This window comes from Chrysemys picta, chromosome 7, assembly GCF_011386835.1.
Source record: "Chrysemys picta bellii isolate R12L10 chromosome 7, ASM1138683v2, whole genome shotgun sequence".
Classification (NCBI taxonomy): domain Eukaryota; kingdom Metazoa; phylum Chordata; order Testudines; family Emydidae; genus Chrysemys; species Chrysemys picta.
The window spans coordinates 56,032,334-56,054,121 of record NC_088797.1 but is presented as its reverse complement, the minus strand read 5'-3'; the positions used below and the strand labels follow the sequence as shown (position 1 = coordinate 56,054,121).

At 47.3% G+C, this 21,788-nt stretch overlaps 1 protein-coding gene across 22 annotated transcripts in view; it reads left to right on the top strand.

Moving 5' to 3' along the window:
- Positions 1-21,788, top strand: part of NDST2 (N-deacetylase and N-sulfotransferase 2) — a 242,065-nt gene that overhangs the window by 102,758 nt on the left and 117,519 nt on the right. The window contains exon 1 of one of the 22 annotated variants that reach the window (XM_042850146.2): positions 18,500-18,678. The exons of the other annotated variants lie outside the window; for them this stretch is intronic. The gene's annotated coding sequence lies outside the window, so the exon portion shown is untranslated. Of the gene's footprint in view, positions 1-18,499; positions 18,679-21,788 lie in introns of those variants that run through there. 22 annotated transcript variants of the gene reach the window in all.

The window sequence follows — 21,788 nt, the reverse complement described above, 5'->3', positions numbered from 1 at the left end:
AGAAGTCATTCTTCCGCTCTACTCTGTGCTGGTTAGGCCTCAACTGGAGTATTGTGTCCAGTTTTGGGTACCGCATTTCAAGAAAGATGTGGAGAAATTGGAGAGGGTCCAGAGAAGAGCAACAAGAATGATTAAAGGTCTTGAGAACATGACCTATGAAGGAAGGCTGAAAGAATTGGGTTTGTTTAGTTTGGAAAAGAGAAGACTGAGAGGGAACATGATAGCAGTTTTCAGGTATCTAAAAGGGTGTCATAAGGAGGAGGGAGAAAACTTGTTCACCTTAGCCTCTAAGGATAGAACAAGAAGCAGTGGGCTTGAACTGCAGCAAGGGAGGTTTAGGTTGGACATTAGGAAAAAGTTCCTAATGTCAGGGTGGTTAAACACTGGAATAAATTGCCTAGGGAGGTTGTGGAATCTCCATCTCTGGAGATATTTAAGAGTAGGTTAGATAAATGTCTATCTGGGATGGTCTAGACAGTATTTGGTCCTGCCATGAGGGCAGGGGACTGGACTCGATGACCTCTCAAGGTCCCTTCCAGTCCTAGAATCTATGAATAGTGGATCTTCACCATTTCAGTCCCTACTATTCCAAGCTCAGGACACTGGAGATATGAAATCGACCTCCACAGAATCACTAGTTTGCATTGGTTCGCAAAATGATATGGATAATGTATAACACGGCATAAGATGGTCATAGCGGAGAGATGCACCATTTGTGCAGTGACTAGACAGAATTGTTTAGTTACCTTTACCTCAGTCAAATTCAAAGCCGTTAAGGATTCAGGGTTGAGCTCCCTAGTCAGAACATGTCAAAATTGAGACTGAATGCACGACCTTAATGCTGCTGCTTTGTACTCTTCATTACAACAATCTTTAATGACACAATCCAATCCTATTGATTATACATTTATATCTAGGATTTCTACATCCTTACACACCGGTATTTGGGTTTGTAATTATTTCATATTCTTCTTCGAGTGATTGCTCATGGGTATTCCTCAACAGGTGTGCATACTCGCTATGTGCACCGGTGCTGGAAGTTTTTCCCCTAGCGACTCCTGGAGTGGCGCCTACATGGCTGTGCGCTCCCCCCACCCTGTTTGTTCTTGCTGCCAGTGAAGGTACTTCGGAACTGCTCTGCTCCAATTTTTCTGTAGCTCATCCCCAAACTCCTTGTTCGTTCAGTGTATTAATTGTTCAGTTAGTTTAGTTTAGCTAGAGCGCCCGAGCCGGGGCATGCCCCATGCCCCAGGTTTTAAGTCGCGCAACACTTGTAGGCGATCCATGCCAGTGAGTGACCCGCAAGCGGAATGTTTACGCTGTTTGGGAGAAACCCATCTCAGCGATCGCTGCAAGATTTGCAAGTCGTTTAAGCCTCAGACCAAGAGAGAAAGGGACTTTAGGCTCTGGGCTATTCTGATGGAGTCGGTGCTGACCCCAGCTCTGGCGTGCCGCTCCAAGTTGGCACCGGGCACTGGGGTGTCGCTGCGCGGTAACCCTTCGGTGCCATCGACTAGTCGGCACTGCTCCCCGACCATGGGGCACACCAAGAAGCCTAGGAAGAGGCCTTCTTCGCTGTGGCACCGGAGTAAACCCGGGACAGAGGCTAGACCCCTGTTGGGCCGTCCTCAATCCCCATCGGCCTCTAGGCCTCCGACTCAATTCGAGTGGAGTAGCCTGGCCCATTCAGAGCAGGCCTCACTGGATGTCCGGATGCCCTCCACACCGGAGGCCGTGCAAGCGGCCTGGGATGTTACGTCCATGCTGGTACCAGGAGCACCGCCGATGTTAGCCCCGCACTCCAGAGGCAAGCCGCTGCTGGGATCTCTGCAGTCACCCCCGGCTTGGTACTGATCTCGGTCAAGGGAACGTTCCCGCCGCCGTTCGCCGCCCAGCGACCGTTCAGGGAAAAGTCCACGTGGATCACCCTCGATGCCCACCAGGCTGTCTGGTTGGGTTTCGTCTGATCAAGACTCTCAGCACCGCTCCGCCTCGAGGAGCGAACACCAACGGGACCGAGGCAGATGATGCGAAAGGTCCTCGTCTTGGAGGAGCTATCTCAGCCGGTCACAGTATGAACATAGACATAATTCCCGTTCATAGTCCCGCTCCAGGACCCCGCCACGGCACCGCCTCCGCAGCCCCGGGTATCAATTGCTGGTGTCTCGCTGGCACGGGTCTGCCCGCCGGAGTCAATCGCGGAGCAGCTGTTACTAATGGTACCGGTCCTCCACGTCTGGATCGCAGTCCCGTGGTCGGTATCGCTCCCGGCGCCACCACTCCTCTCGGTCCAGGGACAGCGGCAGGTCATGTGTCAGCCTGGCCTCCCTTCATAGTCGTCCATCGATGGGCCAGGCCAGCCAGGCCGAACAGTCGCCTCCACCGGTGCCACAGCAGATGCCGGGGCCCCGGGCCCCGTGGCCGGCCCAATGGTACCAGTGGGCACCGTGGCCCTCAACGCAGCCCCCAGTGGGGGCTCACTCGGTGGCCGGAGCCTCAGAAGGACCATCGGCTTCCCTCTCCAGACCCCCGAGGAAGAAGTGGGTGGGACGTACATCCTTGGCACCATGCCCGGAGACTGACCAGGTGGTGGATCCTCTGGTGCCGGTGGACACACAAACTACTGCACCAACCCTTACCCTCCCCGGATGAGGTGATTACAGCCCCTCCTCCCTCTGTCCCGCAGGAGGACTTTAGGGCCCACCAAGACCTTTTAAAAAGGGTGGCATCAAGCCTCCACCTCCAAGCAGAGGAGGAGCCCTCGGACTCCCTGTTTAACGTACTGTCCTCCTCGGCACCGGGCAGGGTGGCCTTGCCTCTCCATGAAGGGATGGCAAAAATTTCAAATGCCCTGTGGCAAACCCCAGCCTCATTGGCCCCCCATCTTTAAGAGAGCGGAATGCAAGTATTTTGTACCTGCCAAGGGGCATGAATACTTAGACACCCACCCTGCTCCTAACTCCTTGGTGGTCGAGTCGGTCAACCACAGGGAACGGCAGGGCCAACCAGCCCCTACCCCAAAAAATAAAGATTCAAGGAGGCTGGACTCATTTGGAAGAAAAATTTATTTGTCCTCGAGCTTCCAGGCGCATCACCAGTCTTTCCTGGGCCAGTAGGAGTTCAATCTGTGGGGCTCCACGCTCGAGGACTCCCTCCAGGAGCACGACAGGAAGGAGTTCAAAGCTCGGGTGGAGGAGGGCACAGCACCTGCCAGGGCAGCCCTGCAAGCAGCTTCGGATGCAGCGGACATGGCCGCTGCAGTGTCCATGAGAAGGTCATCATGGCTCCTGCTCTCTGAGCTGTCCAGTGAGGCGCAGAGCTCCCTACAGGATCTCCCGTTAGACGGCAAAGCTCTGTTTGCGGAACAAATGTATACAAAGCTGCACGACTCTGGGTCTCTATGTTCCAGCTCTGGCTAAACCTAAGTTCAAGCCGCAGCAGACTCCCGCTCAGGCCACCCATTCAAAATATGAGACCATTTATAAGAAGTCGCGGGACTATAAGAGGCACCCACAAAGGCAGTCTCGGCCTGGCCCCCAGCCTGGGTCCTCCAAGGGCAAGAAAGCAGGGAAAAGGCGGTTTTGATGGGACGCCTGGGGGTGCCCTGCCAGTTCTCATCAGGGATCCACCCTCAAAAAAGCTTCCCTTCTCCAATCGGTTGTATGTTTTCCTTCCGGATGGGTCCTCAACACCATCTCCCAGGGCTACATCCTCCAGTTTACTTCCTCCCTGCCCAACCACCCTCTGGCCCCGTCCCTCCTGGGGGACCCCTCACATGAGGCTCTGCTTGAGCAGGAGGTGAAGCGGCTCCTGGGCCTAGGAGCAGTGGAAGCGATACTGGGGAAGTTCAAAGGCAAGGGGTACTACTCCCGCTATTTCCTTATCCCGAAGGCCAAAGGGGGGCTCAGGCCCATCTTGGATCTGCAAGGCCTGAACCAGTACATTGTGAAGCTCAAGTTCTGCATGGCCTCCCTGGCCTCCATCATCCCCTCCCTGGATCGTGGGAACTAGTATGCCGCCCTTGATCTGCAGGACCTGTACTTCCACATTCATATATTCGAGGGGCACAGACGCTTCCTCCATTTCACAGTGGGGCAGGAACACTACCAATTTACGGTCCTCCTGTTTGGTCTGTCCACTGCCCGCAGGGTATTCACGAAATGTATGTCGATGGTGGCGGCCTACCTCAGGTGAGATCTTCCTCTGTCTGGACAAGTCGTTGGTCAAGGGCAGCTCCCGGTCTCAGGTGAGGGATCAGGTGGCGCTCCTTCTGTCCACGTGCACCACTTTGGGCCTGTTGGCCTGTTGGTAAACAGCACCAAGTCCACGTTAAACTCTATGCGTTGTACCGGGACTATCGGGGTGGTCCTGGATGCCTTGTCGGCCAGAGCCTCTCTCCCACCGGACAGGTTCAAGACCCTGAAGGGGCTCATCAACATGGTCACAAGGTTTCCGGTGACAACAGCCAGAGCGTGCCTCCAGCTCTTGGGTCACATGTCGGCGTGCACGTATGTGGTCCGTCACGCCAGACTCAGGATGAGGCCCCTCCAGCTCTGGTTGGCCTCTGAGTTCTCCCAGGCCAGGGACAGGATGGACAAAGTTCTCACGGTGCCCGAGCTACTGATCACCTCCTACAGTGGTGGTCCTCCCCGAGAAACATGACCAAGGGGTCCCGTTCAGGGGTAGGGCCCCGTCGCTGGAACAGGTGTCCAACACATCGGACCTGGGATGGGGGGCCCTTGTGGGGAACGTTCAGACCCAAGGTCTGTGGTTGGCTCAGGATCTGACCCTCCACATAAACGTCAAGGAGTTCAGGGCGGTATGGCTGGCGTGCATGGCCTTCCGCTCGCACTTGGAAGGCCGGGTGGTCAGGGTCTGCACGGACAACACGGCCTCTATGTTCTACATCAATGGGCAAGGTGGGGCCCGATTCTCTGCCGCGAAGCCCTCAGGCTGTGGGACTTTTGTGTAGCCCACGACATTTGCCTACAGGCCTTCCATCTGCTGGGCGTCCGGATCGCTTGAGCAGGGACTTCTCCTCTCAGAAGACGTGGTCTCTTCACCCAGAGGTGGTGCACAGACTTTTCCAAGTGTCGGGAACTCCCCAGATGGACCTGTTCATGACTCAGCAGAACCGTCGAGTCCTGCTCGGGGGGAAGGGGGGTGGGTGAGGGGACGCTATCTCCGATGCCTTCCTCCTGTCCTGGTCAGGCCAGTTTTCTATGCCTTTCCCCCGTTCCGGCTGATCTGCAAGGTGCTGGAAAAGATAAAGATGGACAAGACCCGGGTCCTTTTGATTGCCCCAGCATGGCCCAGGCAGCATTGTTACGGGACCCGTACGGGCCTGGTGGTTGCCCCGCTGTGGCCGTTGCCATCCCGCCTGGACCTGCTCTCGCAGGACCAGGGCCACCTCCTCCACTCCAACCTAGCAGCACTCCACCTCACGGTATGGTGGCTCAATGGTTAGGTAAGAAGGAAAGGACATGCTCAGAAGGGGTTCAGCGCATCCTCCTAGAAAGCAGGCGGCCCTCCACGTGCCAATCCTACTTGGCAAAGTGGTCTCGGTTTTCCAGATGGGCACACGAGCGGGGCGTTTCCCCGGTGGCCGCCCGATCCAGCTTATTCTGGACTACCTCCTTCACCTTAGAGCCTAGGACCTGGCACCCTCGTCAGTCAAGATGCACCTGGCGACCATATCGGCCTTCCATCCGCTGGTGCAGGGCCACATGGTATTCTCCCATGCTATGACTGGCCGATTCCTTAAGGGGTTGGATCTGGATAAGGAACTGGTTAAAGGGGAGACTGCAGCGGGTCGTACTGAAAGGTGAACTGTCAGGTCGGAGGGAGGTCACCAGTGGAGTTCCTCAAGGTTCGGTTTTGAGTCCCATTTTATTTAATCTATTTATCACTGACCTCGGAACCAAATGTAGGAGTGGGCTGATAAAGTTTGCAGATGACACAAAGTTGGGAGGTATTGCCAATTCGGAGAAGGATCGGGATATTCTGCAGGGAGACTTGGATGACCTTGTAAATTGTAGTAATATAAATAGGATGAAATTTAATAGTGAAAAGTGTAAGGTGATGCATTTAGGGATGACTAACAAGAATTATAGTTTATAAGCTGGGGACACATCGGTTGGAAGTAACGGAGGAGGAGAAAGACCTCGGAGTACTGGTTGACCGCAGGATGACTAGGAGTCGGCAATGTGACGTCGCCGTGAAAAAAGCTAATGCGGTCTTGGGATGCATTAGGCAAGGTATATCTAGTAGGGATAAGGAGGTGCTGCTTCCGTTACACAAGGCACTGGTGAGACCTCATTTGGAGTACTGTGTGCAGTTCTGGTATCCAATGTTTAAAAGGGATGAACTCAAACTGGAACGGGTACAGAGAAGGGCCACTAGGATGATCAGAGGAATGGAAAACCTGTCGTATGAAAGGAGACTTGAGGAGCTCGGTTTGTTTACCCTAACCAAAAGAAGGCTGAGGGGGGATATGATTGCTCTCTTTAAATATATCAGAGGGATAAATACCAGGGAGGGAGAGGAATTATTTCAGCTCCGTAATAATGTGGACACGAGAACGAATGGATATAAACTGGCGGTGGGGAAGTTTAGGCTTGTAATTAGAAGAAGGTTTCTAACCATCAGAGAGGTGAAATTTTGGAACAGCCTTCCGAGGGAAACAGTGGGGGCGACCTCTCTGGCTTTAAGATTAAGCTCGATAAGTTAATGGAGGGAATGGTTTGATGGGATAACGTGATTTTAGTCAATCAATCAACAGCGTGCCATCGCGGGTAAATAGCATGAATGGTCAAAGAGGGTCTGGCTGGAGAATCTTGCTTGCATGCTCAGGGTTCTACTGATCGCCATATTTGGGGTTGGGAAGGAATTTTCCTCCAGGGTAGATTGGCAGAGGCCCTGGAGGTTTTTCGCCTTCCTCCGCAGCATGGGGCGGGGGTCGCTAGCTGGAGGATTCTCTGCGACTTGAAGTCCTTAAATCACAGGATTTGGGGACTTCAACAGCTGAGTCAAGGGAAGGGGGTGGGTCAGCTTTTGTGGCCCGCATCATGCGGGAGGTCAGACTAGATGATCATACTGGTCCCTTCTGACCTTAAAGTCTATGAGTCTGTGAGTCTCTTCCCATATGTTAGGCCCCCAGTCCCGCAGTGGGACCTAAACCTAGTGTTGGCTCGTCTCATGGGGCCCACGTTTGAGCTGCTAGCCAGGTCACACCTCTCGTGGAAGGTGGCCTTAACTGGTTGTGATCACGTTGGCGAGGCAGGTCTTGGAACTCAGGGCCCTGACCTCCGAGCCCCGTACACGATGTTTCAGAAAGATAAGGTCCAGCTCCACCCACACACTTTGTTCCTCCCGAAGGTGGTCTCTGCCTATCACATGGGTCAAGATTTTTTTTCTGCTGGTCCTCTGCCCCAAGCCCCATGCGTCCAGTGAGGAGCGCCGCCTCCACACGCTGGATGTGAGACGGGCTCTGGCTTTTTACCTGGAGCGGCCTAAGCCGTTCAGAAAGTCCTCGCAACTGTTCATCGCCTCGGCCGAGTGCATGAAAGGTCGACCGATCTCCACTCAGCTCTCCAACTGGATCACCTCATGCATTCGTACCTGTTATGACCTGTCGAGAATCCCTCTGCCACCAATTGTGAAGGCGCACTCGACTAGGGCGCAGGCCTCGTCAGCTGCCTTTTTGGCCCATGTCCCCATGCAGGACATTTGTAGGGCTGCCACGTGGTCTTCAGTTCACATGTTCACCTCGCGTTATGCGATTGTCTCTCAGACCAAGGAGGACGCCGGGTTCGGCGGGCCTGTTCTCCATCCCGAGAGTTTGTGAACTCCTTCCCACCTCCAACAGATATAGCTTGGAATCACCTATTGTGGAATGACAGGTTTCAGAGTAGCAGCCGTGTTAGTCTGTATCCGCAAAAAGAACAGGAGTACTTGTGGCACCTTAGAGACTAACAAATTTATTAGCATATGCATCCGAAGAAGTGGGCTGTAGTCCACGAAAGCTTATGCTCTAATAAATTTGTTAGTCTCTAAGGTGCCACAAGTACTCCTGTTCTTCTATTGTGGAATACGCATAAGCAATCACTCCAAGAAGAAAAGACAGTTACCTTTTTTGTAACTGGTGTTCTTTGAGATGTGTTGCTCATGTCTATTCTACATCCCGCCCTCCTTCCCCTCTGTCTTGAGTTGTTTGGCAAGAAGGAACTGAGGGTGTGGGGAGTGCACAGCGCCCCTTATATCATGCCATGGAGGCACCACTCCAGGGGTTGCTAGGGCGCTCCCCTACGGGTACTGCTAGGGGAAAATCGAGCCTGCACACCTATTGTGGAATAGACATGAGCAACACATCTCAAAGAACACCAGTTACAGAAAGGGTAACTGTCTTTTTTTAATTCTTTAAAGTTACACTAACTTAATTGACAGAATGCTCAAGTATACCTTTGGCCTAGATATTTATTTTTCTTCTTTCTGAAGTGTGTTTTAATAATATAATTTAATTTAATTTCTATAGTATACACTTAACAGGATATCCCCCTTCCTTCAACTTGGAGACAAATACCTCTCTGGAAAGTAACTGTAACTCGTACGTGTTTTCTCAAATAAGTACATAAAGAGTTGTATTAATCATATATATTGATTGACTTTTTATGTAGAACTTTATTTAATCTGCATTTTAATGTGATTTATCCTCACATTGTTTTAATACAGTTCAGACATATTTGTGTTTTTAATGGGCTGTCTTTGCTAGCTTGTTTAATTTCGCATACAGAATTTATTCATGTTCAACATGGATTTTATAGTTCTGGTTAAACTGTATTACACTGAGGAAAATAGAAGTACAGTAAGAGGTATCAGTGGAGTAAAGTTTATGACGTGCTCACTGAAGAAGTTCATGTTGTAATTACCTTGTAAACACCTATGGGGACTAGCATACCATGCTTTTCACTATTTGTGTTAGTGTAGTACATTTTACTGCTTTTATATAAATAACTCTTACAGACTTTGTGTGACATATGCATAGCAGCTCACAGTACCGCACATGTGTACCTTAGCTTTTGGGCTGTGGGGGGAGGGGTAAAATAACATATTTGAGCAATAATTTGTGATCATACAACTGAAGATTGTATTGTGGTATATATGCACAAGGGACAGACTTAAGAGTTCCTCTTAAAGCATTATCAATTTCTAAATTATAAAAAAATATTTTTAGATGCATTTACTGTTGCATTAAAGAAAGATTTTGAATTTAACTTCATAGGTTTCTTTAAAAAGAATACGTTAGGAGTATCAGTTTCCAGAGCCACATCATGCTGACAGCTTGTAAAAATTGCAAATAAGGTTTATTAATTTCATAATCTTACACTATTTAGCTGGATCCGTCCTGAACCCAGGTCCTCTTGACTGAGTTTTCCTACTTAATTAAGAAACTATGCCTTCTGCTGTGCCTGACAATTTGTTTATTAAAAGATCAGAGTGTGAAATTTCATGTCTGTTTAACACTAAGTAATTCACCATTAAACTACTTGACACAAGCTCAATTTATGTTAATACTGTCTTGATTAAGTAGCACTTATTACCATTCACTATCATTTGGCCAAATCTAGTTCCTAGAAGATGTCTCAATAAAGGAGCCATCCAGCTATGGCATGTTCCAGTTAAATAGAGCATATTGTATTAATATCTCATATTTAAATAGCACCTTTCATTCCAAAGTATTTTAGTACCAGGGAAGTACAGCAGTTCTAGAATGGGAAATGTTGTATTATGACCAGAACAAATTCATACCCCGTGATACATTTTTATAACTTTTACACACTGCTCTTATCACTTACCTTTTTTAAAGTCTTGTTGAAAATATTCGTCTGGTACCTTGCATGGAACTCTGTTTATGTACCTTGTGTGGAAGAGGGTCTGACCAAACCTGCCTAAATTTGAGCAGATGGCTCTAAGGACACTAAATATTTCAAACCTCATGTTTAAACCACTAAGTTATCCCCTCCAGTCAAGCCTGAACCTCCATTGCTACTTTGAGCACTTCTCTCATTTTCTTTTAAAATCATTTTATCTTTCCACAGGTTTGTTTGCATCAAACCTTCTCTTCCTCAAAATCCTTTCCATGCCTTCTCTAGTCACATACTCCAAGTTTCATTCACAATACTCTTTCTGGGTTACGTGGACAGGAGAGAGGTTTGTTCTCCCTATGCAGCACTTCCCTCCCTTCCTCCAGGTTGTAACATTCCTAATTTAGTCCTCACAGCTCCCTTTTAGGTATTACTTACCTCCATTTTACAGGTCCGGGACAGCCTTTTTAAAAATATGGGTGCAAGCCAGGGCTGTGCACATGTAAAGTTAGATGAGCATGTACTGGGTGCTTTGCATGTTCAATTCATGGGCACACAAATTTGCACCTTGAAGACGTTTGCAAAGTCTCTTTGTAAAGATAGGTTTAAGATGTTCCAAAGCTGATGTCTGACCCATGACCCCAGGTAAGTCACTAGCCTTATTCTGGTTTCAGAGTAGCAGCCGTGTTAGTCTGTATCTGCAAAAAGAATAGGAGTACTTGTGGCACCTTAGAGACTAACAAATTTATTTGAGCATAAGCTTTCGTGGGCTACAGCCTACTTCATCGGATGCATGTAGTGGAAAATAGAGTAGGAAGGTGTGTGTGTGTATGTATGTATATGTATATGTATATACACACACACACAGAGAGAGAGAACATGAAACAATGGGTGTTACTATACACACTATAAGGAGAGTAATCAGTTAAGGTGAGCTTTTATGAGCAGGAGAGAAAAGGAACTGTTTGTAGTGGTAATGAAAATGACCCATTTCCAGGAATTGACAAGGAGACATGAGGAACTGTGGGGGGGGGGGGGGGGGGGGAGATAAGCATGGGGAAATAGTTTTACTTTGTGTAATGGCCCATCCACTCCCAGTCTTTGTTCAAACCGAATTTAATGGTGTCCAATTTGCAAATTAATTCCAATTCAGTAGTCTCTTGTTGGAGTCTGTTTTTGAAGTTTTGTTGTTGTAATATTGCGACTTTTAGGTCTGTAATCGAGTGGCCAGGGAGATTGAAGTGTTCTCCAACTGGTTTTTGAATGTTATAATTCTTGACGTCTGATTTGTGTCCATTTATTCTTTTACGTAGAGACTGTCCGGTTTGGCCAATGTACATGGCAGAGGGGCATTGCTGGCACATGATGACATATATCACATTGGTAGATGTGCAGATGAACGAGCCTCTGATAGTGTGGCTGATGTGATTATTCTGTTAATCTGAACAATGGTGTTGATAATGTTTTACACTTACATAGTGGGTATGGGTGCAGAGAGTGGGTATGGGTGCAGAGGAAAAGGAACATGCTAGTCTGGGCAGTGATCTGCTGATCTCAGAGCTATATGGATATGTGTTGTGAATTTGAATTCAGGCCCTGCAGTTAGTTGACCAGTTGTTGTAACATATGAGTTTCTCAGGGAGATACTTTGCCTGGGGGTGTGTGTAGCTACAGTAGCCTCTATTTCTGCTAGTGTCCATAGTCTGTAGGCTGTATTATTTCTTGGGGAAGAGCACTGTGGGCAGTGGACAGTGTCCTTTACCCTTGTGATTTGTGTTGTGTAAGCATATACCTACGTACAAGTCCTTGGTGCTTTACAACACAGAGAGAGGCAGTGCTTCTGTGGTGAAAGACTTAGACTAACTCAAACATATCCCCACAGTCTGTGGGCTGCACTATGAATTGTGAGCAAAGGGGAATAGTAGGGCCATATAGGGTTGCCAACTTTCTGATAGCTCAAAACCGAACACCTCTGCCCTGCCCCATCCATTCTCTAAGGCCCTGCCCACTGCTCATTCTCCCGCACCCTCACTCACTTTCACTGGGCTGGGGGGTGATGAGGGCTCTGGCTGGGGGTGTGGGCTCTAGGGTGGGGCCAGGGATGAGGGATTTGGGGTGTAGGAGGGGCTGGGACTTGAGGGGTTTGGAGGTTGAGAGCGGGATCAGGGCTGGGGCAGCGGGTTGGGGCCAGGGGTGCAGGCTCCAGGCGACATTTACTCCAGCAGCTTCCAGAAGCAGTGACATGTACCCTCTCCGGCTCCTATGTGGAGACACAGCCAGGCGGCTCTGCGCACTGCCCCGTCCGCAGGCGCTGTCCCCGCAGCTTCCATTAGCTGGGTTCCCAGCCAATGGGAGCTGCAGGGGTGGCGCTTGGGGCAGGGGTAGCGTGCTGAGCCCCCTGGCTGCCCCTACACGTAGGAGCCGGAGGGGTGACATGCTGGCTGCTTCCCAGGAGCCGCGTAGCGCGGAGGCTAGCAGGGAGCCTGCCAGCCCCGCTGCACAGCGGCGCCAACCAGACAGTCAATGGCTCGGTCAGTGGTGCAGACCGGAACCGCTAGGATCCCTTTTCAACCGAGTGTTCTGGTCGAAAACTGGACACTTGGTCACCTTAGGGCCATGGCTGTGAGCATCCCTGCCCCCTTTTTTGATTTGGTTGAGCCTACCCACTAGTTCTCTTATTGATGAGTCCGAAGGGTAGGTAAGCAGGGTGGTGAGGCTTCAGCGGCAGTGACCTTCCTCCACCCCCTTTAGGATCATATGTCCCTGCCATTCGTCAGCTGCATTATTGATGAGGTGGATGGGTGAAAGGAGGGGCTGGATGGGAGTGAATTCTGACTTTGATTTAGTGTTGGCATCGTAATGTTTGAAGGAAATCAAAGATATGGTGAGTGAGAGCTGGTGAGAGATCCGGTGAGAGCTTTTTTGAGGCTCTAATGGTCCTTGTAGTGGAGTCCTCCTGTATTATTCATGCCCTTTGAGCTCTTATTCAAGCTGTTCTGAAAGCATGATGGGATGAAAGGAAATTTAAACCTGTGATGCCAGGCGCCAATAGGAAGAAGGGGCTGTTAAAAGTTTTGTGGCAAACTAGTAATTTGAGCAGCGCGTCTGAAAGAAAGAAGGCAAATGTCAGCCCTGAATGTCCAGGAGGCTACAGGGCGCTGCTGTTCCAGCAGCAGCACTCTGTGCCTTGGATCAATTGGGGAGTCCCTCAGGAACATGCAGTAGTATACAGACCCAGAGGAATCTCTTTCCAACCACCGCTCTTCTCCCCCATTTCTTCCTCACCAAACTGGTGAGGTTTGAAAAAAGCCATTCATTCTTTGTAGCTGCTTTCAGAGATGGTGCTAAGATACTTTCCAGATATGTCAGTTAATGTGCTGCAGGATAATGTTATGGACAGCGTCACTCGAGAAGGCTTTGGCATGTTAGGAACCATTTGTAATGGCTAAGACTTTTCCTCATGGTTCCCAGATCAGGCACCAGGATCTTCTCGTTCTAGGTTGAGTCTAAAGATGATGTTGTTGTGCTAGTGACCATTTCTTTAAATATATTCAGCTTTCCTTAGAGCTTTAAACTGGTTCATTTTGGGATTCTCCCCCCCCCCCCCCCCCCCATCTTTCCGTCCTTTAAGTTATCACTACCTCATGCTGAAGAAGTGTTGTGCATCCCAAAGGGCTTTTTGGTGGGGTCAGAGATAGAAGGCTTTTAATGTGGTGGATCCATTTCCGTAATTGATCTGGGATATTTGTGCTGTGACCATTTTCTTCCCTGATTCCTCAGAGACTCCACTGGGAGTGGCCAGGATGTAAAATGAATTATTGCAGACGCCTAGAAACTGGGAACTACCTTGGGAAGTGGAGGACAAAATGCATATAAACGGGGGGGACCCTTATAGGCATGGGTGAACTAGAGTGCCTCGTATTAAATGAAGATATTGATGTAATAGGCATCACAGAAACTTGGTGGAATGAGGATAATCAATGGGATTTGTACCAGGGTACAAATTATATTGGAAGGACAGAACACATCGTACTGGTGGGGGAGTGGCACTGTATGTGAAAGAAAGCGTAGAATCAAATGAAGTAAAAATCTTAAATGAACCAAACTGTATTATAGAATCTCTATGGATAGTAATTCCATGCTTGAATAATCCTAATATAGCAGTAGGGATATATTACCGACCTCCTAACCAGGGTGGTGATAGTGACTGTGAAATGCTTAGGGAGATTAGAGAGGCTATTAAAATAAAAAACTCAGTGATAATGGGGATTTCAGCTATCCCCATATTGACTGGTTACATATCACCTCAGGAAGGGATGCAGAGATAAAGTTTCTTGACACCTTAAATGACTGCTTCTTGGAGCAGCTAGTCCTGGAACCCACAAGAGGAGAGGCAATTCTTGATTTAGTCCTAAGTAGAGCACAGGATCAGGTCCAAGAGGTGAATATAGCTGGACCGCTTGGTAATAGTGACCAGAATATAATTAAATTTAATATCCCTGTAGCAGGGAAAACACTGCAGCGGCTCAACACTGTAGCATTTAATTTCAGAAAGGGAAACTACACAAAAATGAGTAGGTTACTTAAACAAAAATCAAAAGGTACAGCACCAAAAGTAAAATCCCTGCATACTGCATGGAAACTTTTTAAGGACACCATAATAGAGGCCCAACTTAAATGTATATCCCAAATTAAAAAAACATAGTAAGAGAACCCAAAAAAGTGCCACCATGGCCTAACAGCAAAGTAAAAGAAGCAGTGAGAGGCAAAAAGGCATCCCTTAAAAAGTGGAAGTTAAATCCTAGTGAGGATTTAGAAAATAGAAAGGATCATAAACTCTGGCAAATCAAGTGTAAAAATATAATTAGGAAGGCCAAAAAAGAATGTGAAGATCAGCTAGCCAAAGATTCAAATAGTAATAGCAAACATTTTTAAGTACATCAGAAGCAGGAAGCCTGCTAAACAACCAGTGGGGCCACTGGACGATTAAGATGATAAAAGAGCACTCAAGGATTATACGGCCATTGCGGAGAAACTAAATGAAATCTTTGCATCTGTCTTCACAGCTGAGGATGTGAGGGAGGGTCCCAAACCTGAGCCATTCTTTTTAGGTGACAAATCTGAGGAACTGTCCCAGATTGAGATGTCAGTAGAGGGGGTTTTGGAACAAATTGATAAACTAAACAGTAATAAATCACCAGGACCAGATGGTCTTCACCCAAGAGTTCTGAAGGAACTCAAATGTGAAACTGTAGGACTACTAACTGTAGTCTGTAACCTATCATTTAAATCCGCTTCTGTACCAAATGATTAGAGGATAGCTAATGTGATGCCAATTCTTAAAAAGGGCTCCAGAGGTTACCCCGGCAATTACAGGCTGGTAAGCTTGACTTCAGTACAGGGCAAACTGGTTGAAACTATAGTAAAGAACAAAATTGTTAGACACATAGATGAACAACATTTGTTAGGGAAGAGTCAACATGGTTTTTGTAAAGGGAAATCATGCCTCACCAATCTACTAGAAATCTTTGAGGGGGTCAACAAGCATGTGGACAAGGGGGATCCAGTGGAGATCCAGTGGATATAGTGTACTTAGATTTTTAAAAAGCCTTTGACAAGGTACCGCACCAAAGGCTCTTAAGAAAAGTAAGCTGTCATGGGATAAGAGGCAAGGTCCTCTCTCATGGATCAGTAACTGGTTAAAAGATAGAAAACAAAGGGTAGGAATAAATGGTCAGTTTTCAGGATGGCGAGAGGTAAATAGTAGTGTCCCCCAGGGGTCTGTACTGGGCCCAGTCCTAATCAACATATCTATAAATGATCCATAAAAAGGGGTAAACAGTGAGGTGGCAAAATCTGCAGATGATACAAAACTACTCAAGATAGTTAAGTCCCAGGCAGACTGCAATGAGCTACAAAAGGATCTATCAAAACTGGGTGACCGGGCAACAAAATGGCAGATTAAATTCAATATTGATAAATGCAAAGTAATGTACATTGGAAAACATAATCCCAACTATACCTAGAAAATGATGGGGTCTAAATTAGCTGTTACCACTCAAGACAGAAACCTTGGAGTCATTGTGGATAGTTCTCTGAAAACATCCACTAAATGTGCAGCGGCAGTCAAAAAAGTGAACAGAATGTTGGGAATCATTAAGCAAGGGATAGATAAGATGATAGAAAATATCATATTGCCTCTATATAAATCCATGGTACGCCCATATCTTGAATACTGTGTGCAGATGTGGTTGCCCCATCTCAAGAAAGATATATTGGAATTGGAAAAGGTTAAAAAAAGGGCAACAAAAATGATTAAGGGTATGGAACAGCTTCCGTGTGAGGAGAGATAAATAAGACTGGGACTTTTCAGCTTGGAAAAGAGATGACTAAGGGTGGTATGATAGATGTCTATAAAATCAGGACTAGTGTGGAGAAAGTAAATAAGGAAATGTTATTACTCCTTCTCATAACACAAGAACTAGGCATCACCAAATGAAATAAATAGGCAGCAGGTTTAAAACAAACAAAAGGAAGTATTTCTTCACACAACGCACAGTCAACCTATGGAACTCTTTGCCAGAGGATGTTGTGAAGGCCAAGACTACAATACGGTTCAAAAAAGAAGTAGATAGATTCATGGAGGATAGGTCCATCAATGGCTATTAGCCAAGATGGGCAGGGATGGTGTCCCTAGCCTCTGTTTGTCAGAAACTGGGAATGGGAGACAGGGGATGGATCACTTGATGATTACCTTTTCTGTTTATTCCCTCTGGGGCACCTGGCATTGGCCACTGTCAGAAGAGAGGATACTGAGCTAGATGGACCTTTGGTCTGACCCGGTACAGCCGTTCTTATGTTCATGAGTAGATCTTGGGTGTGTCTTAATTTAACAAACATACTCTCTTAAGCTTTGTCTACACTAGCACTTTTGTTGGTGAAACCCCCTGACCGACATAAGTTTCACCGACAAAAGTGCTGTTGTGGACAGCGCTATATCGGTGGGAGATGCTCTCCTGCCAACATAGCTACTGCCGCTCGGTGGGAGTGTTTAATTATGCTGGCAGGAGAGCTCTCTCCCACCAGCATTTAGCAGCTACATGGGAGATCTTACAGTGGCACAGCAGCAGCAGTACAGGTCTGTAGTGTAGACATAGCCTTAGGAAGGGCTGCAGAGTAGTACATGGGAAGCATAGGAGCAAGGAGCTACAGGAAGATAGCCACAAACCCAGTGCCAGGAACTGCTTTGCTTCTGAACAGAAACCCCACAAATATCCTCTGTGTGCATAGACTTTCACTGAATTCAGCCATCCTCAAAAAAATCATGGCTGGGGTAATATTTTCAAAGCATCTAAATCACTTGGGAACCTAAATTCCATTGACTTGCACTGGGCATTAAGCTCTTAAGTGACTTAGGTGCTTTTTAAATGTTTACCCTAGATTCCCTAAGAGTCTTTAACATCCACTCATTGGGTACAAAGATTTGCTGCTTTCCCTGGGAGGATCATCTCTGAATACTCTTGTACATAAACTACTTTTGGGATGGGTGTTGGGTGAGCATGTTGGATTTAACTTTGTTAAAGAACTGTAAGGACTGTTAGGACACTATAGTGTACACTGTGCTTTAATAATGGGCTGGGGAATCATAAATGCATTATAGCCTCTGCGAGTGACATAAACAGGGAAGATGAGTGGAAATGGTAGTTCCTTAGAAACTTCTTTGGGGGTCTGTTGAGAATTGCATCTGCAGATACCCGCTCTTAGTACAGTCACCGTTGCCAGTGGAGCTGCAATACTCTCTCTACATGAGACACTAGCTACTTTTACTTCTTGAACTTTGTCTATGCTACTAACATTACCTGTTGCTAGCATGTGCCAGCAGTGAGTGCGTCTGAACATAGTTTAGCTGCAAGTGTTGCTGATGGCAAACCATGATCAGTAATGATTCAGAAAGCATCATTAAAGCTTTGTTCTTGGCTATACTTGCAATTGAACTATGTGCAGCAATGGTTCAGCTACACCAGTTTCTGACGCCTGTTGTTGGCAGCAGACAGTTTTTGTAGCATAGAGCAGGCCTTTGAACATAGGGTGCAGCCGTGTTAATTAATCTGTGATTGCAACATAATTACTCCTCCCCCCATCATTATATGCAGGGTTAGTGACACACTGTGAAGGGGATAAATTGTAAAAGTTCCAGAAAGCTTCAGCTGGAAGTTTCCACCAGTCTGGGAAGATGGGTAAGTGGCAGAGAAGCCCAGACTGGTGGAGTCTCATGCAGAAACTCTGTTTACGAGGTAGGAAAATAATGTTCTTTTGTGAAACTTGTGGATAACTGCAGGAAATTTCCCTGATACCCTTTTGAGGCTGTTTTATGTTTTTAGCTCACTTTTGCAGATTAAACATATGCTTGCTTGGGTATCTAAATCAAGTCTCTGTGGTGTTACTGTCTCTTTAAAATGGAATAAGCAGGTACATTGATGCAAAAAACAGCTCAGCAAAGCAGTAGCTAGGGGTCTCTGTGTAGCTACATTAGGCAGGAAAGTGGGAGACCCATGCTTAGATTTGAATTCAGTCTTCCACTCTTCCTGTCTGTAAATGACTTAATATTGCAAAGGAATATGCTCAACCACTAGGGGTAAGGTGCAGGCCCTGTGACTTTAAACAAAGGAGATGTGCCTTATCCTCCATTGCAACTGCTACAAAGGAGGAGAGATTGGGAAATAAAAAAGAAACTGCCCAAGTGTGAGAGAGCAGGGAAACACCACTCCCTTCCATCCGAGGCAGTGTGACTGGAAAGTCCTGCTCTGGAGAACAGGTAAGCTTACCCTGGGAAATAAGGGGGAGGGAGAGCAGAGAGACAATGTTTTATATAAGGCACTCTGACTCCATTTGGGTGTTTACTAATCCTGCCTTGCTTAATAATGTCAGTACATGAATGTACTGCCATTAATGTCCAACTAGGCTTTGAAGTTAGAGCCATAAAGTAGAGTTCACGACATTGCGGCTCTTTGGCTGGAGATCATTGTCTGCAAGGCCAGCTACTCGGATCTGTTACAGGTTGAAGCCCTTTGACAAAAAGGAAAATCTATGAACACCATTTTTATTAAATGAAAATTTACAAATTTATGGAGAGTTTTATATGGGGAAAAGAAGAAAAATTGTGGAGACCCAAAAGCAGCAGAGTCCATTATTTTTGGCACCTACAATTTTCTTCCTCTTGGCTTGATTAGCATTTGAGATTAAACTCCTAGGAATGGTTCCTGCCTCAGAAACGTACATAGAGAAGTGTATGTGCATTTTATACAGTGTGGACCATGATTTTTTCAGTAAGGAGATCCCCAGGCAGTAGAACAAGGAATCTTTCCGCCTCCTGTCAGTGTATGAACATAATATCTGTGCCTACATGTCTTTTTCGCAAGCTTTCTGCCTACTGCACTACCACCAGTGCAGCTCCACCAGCAATGCTGAGAGTGTGAGCATGGGACACAGGGTTTTACCACTGTGTCATCTCGCTCTACTTGCAGCCGGTTTAGATGAGGAGGTTTATCAGACTCTGTGTTAGTGCTTCCACCATTCCACCAGGATGGCATTAACAGTGGGGAAATGGAGGGTCTACTATGGAAGGAGTTGGTCTGACGTTCACCCCCTTGTTTGACTTTGCCATTCCCTGCTCTCCCCATCCCAGCCCATCTGCTCACTATCCTCCTACCCTGTAACTGTCTGAACTATTTACTGCTGGGGGTGGTGCCTCCCACTCCCTGAGCATTGTACACCTCTATCCTGATATAACACGAATTAGGATATAACGTGGTGAAGCAGTGCTCCGGGGAGTGCGGGGCTGCGCACTCCGGCAGATCAAAGCAAGTTTGATATAAAGCGGTTTCACCTATAACACGGTACGATTTTTTGGCTCCCGAGGACAGCGTTATATCGGGGTAGAGGTGTACTTGTGGGAGTGCACGTGAGAGAAGGAGGGAGGAACAAGTACACGTGTTTCTAATGTAAGGGCAAGAACATTTGGGGGGAATGGGATGGATGTTCGGCTGGGAAGCTGCACTCCTTCTTACCTTCTGAGATAAAGGTGAACCAAGCTGGAGTAGGCATGTGAGGCGTGTAGGGGCCAGTGTGGCCTGGGGCAGGGAGGAATGGCTGCAGAGAGCTCCAGTGCATTTGGAGTGATGCAGATGAGGGAGAGAGACACTTTCCCAGTGTTTGACAGGAATGTATGTGCCTAATTTGTAGGGAAAACTGCTTTCAGATAAATGTAATTTTGTATTTATTCCTCTGGAGACAATAGAATGTATGAATACAAAACAGCTTTGATGCTGCAGTCCTCTCTGCTTTCGTGTGTTCCTCTGAGTGTGGGCAGTATCGCCGATTCAGAGGCTCTTTCAGAGACTAGCTGAGAGATGTCAGCCCTAACGCCTGGACAGTTCAGGCAGGAAAAGCATCCAGAGTGGGGTGGGGATTAGGGACAACTACCTGTAAAATCCCTAGCACCCAGGCAAGGCTGGAACAGCTGAGTAGATGAGAGCACAGCTTGATATTTCTTTAAAGCTGTCCATGGCTGACAGAGCATCCACCCACAACACTGGTAAACAGCAAGCACTGCCTTGCACTTCTTCCCACGCTTGCAGCAGGACCAACACTGGGAGCAGCAACTGACAGCGATGGCCAGCATCTCTGCTGCTGACACAAGCCAATGAATAGCAATGCTGTCCAGCTTGTAAAGCAATGAGTTTAGGACCCAGCCAGTGTGTTTGGACAGTCACTTCCTGACTCTGTGCATTCTCCCATGCTGCTAATGAGTTCCCTATGCAGTAATCTGCTTCCAAGCCTCTCACAGCTGCCAGAGAAAAACCTTTATTCAACAAAAATCCCCAAACCTGTAAATGTATTCATGATATAGCCCTTGACTTTGGAGGGATTCCCCAGTAGAAAACACCATAGTGCTAAAAGCTGCAGGCTCTCAATCAATGCCATTGGCGAGCAGGATGTGTGATCTTACAGAGCCTGTGCAGCCACAGAAATACCAACTTCCATCAGAAATCTTGCCCTGGGGGTGAGGAAAGTGAGTAGGCTCCCCACAGTCCCCTGCAATTTCTCCTCTTGGGATCCTGCTGTAAATTGAACCCTGCACACGTCTGGTTTTGAAACGGGAACTAGTCACTCTCTGGCTGTGTTTTCTAAATCCACCCAAGGCATGAGAGTGAGTGAGTGAATGAATAGAACATAGCTTCAGAGCCTTTCAGTGCCCCAAGACTCCCGGCAAGCTGCATGGCAAAGCTGTTTTGTACAGCCTGCAGCAGCAGTTCTGAGTTAGTTGAAGGGCCTGGGTCTGGGTATGTATAGGCCTTTTGAAGCTATCACGCAAGGGATTGATGAAGAGAATTCCGCAGGGCTTTTTCCATCTCTGACTGTGAAGGGACATCATCCCTGAGGCTCCTCCTTACAAAGTGGAGCCTGTTTAGAGTGTACTGGGGCCCACGTATGCTCCTTAGAGGTGTCCTACAAAATAAAAAGAAAAAACTGGTTTATATGTCTTCCTGCTGCCTCACAATGGATAAAGAAGCCGTGAAGTTATTTTTTAATGTTTTTGAGAGCCGGTAGTGCGAAGGTTTATACTTGTGGTTGGGCATGCTAAGTCTGCTTTTCCCTGGATTTACTGGACTCATTGAAGAACACGTTGGGGGACTCAAAGGGATGTATTTGTAGCATTCTCAGCCCTTAATTGAGGGTACAGCACTTTAGAATCTGTAGCAGACTTCTTTTTTCTGAGTGCTCTCTGACATTTGACTTAAAGGTGACCTGAACGTAGATATAATTTTAAGTTGGACTTGTATCCTTTTCACTTCTTTATGATGTCTACAGAGGGCCAGAATGTTTTATTTTTTAAAAAGTGTTTTTCTCCTTTTTTTATTTTAT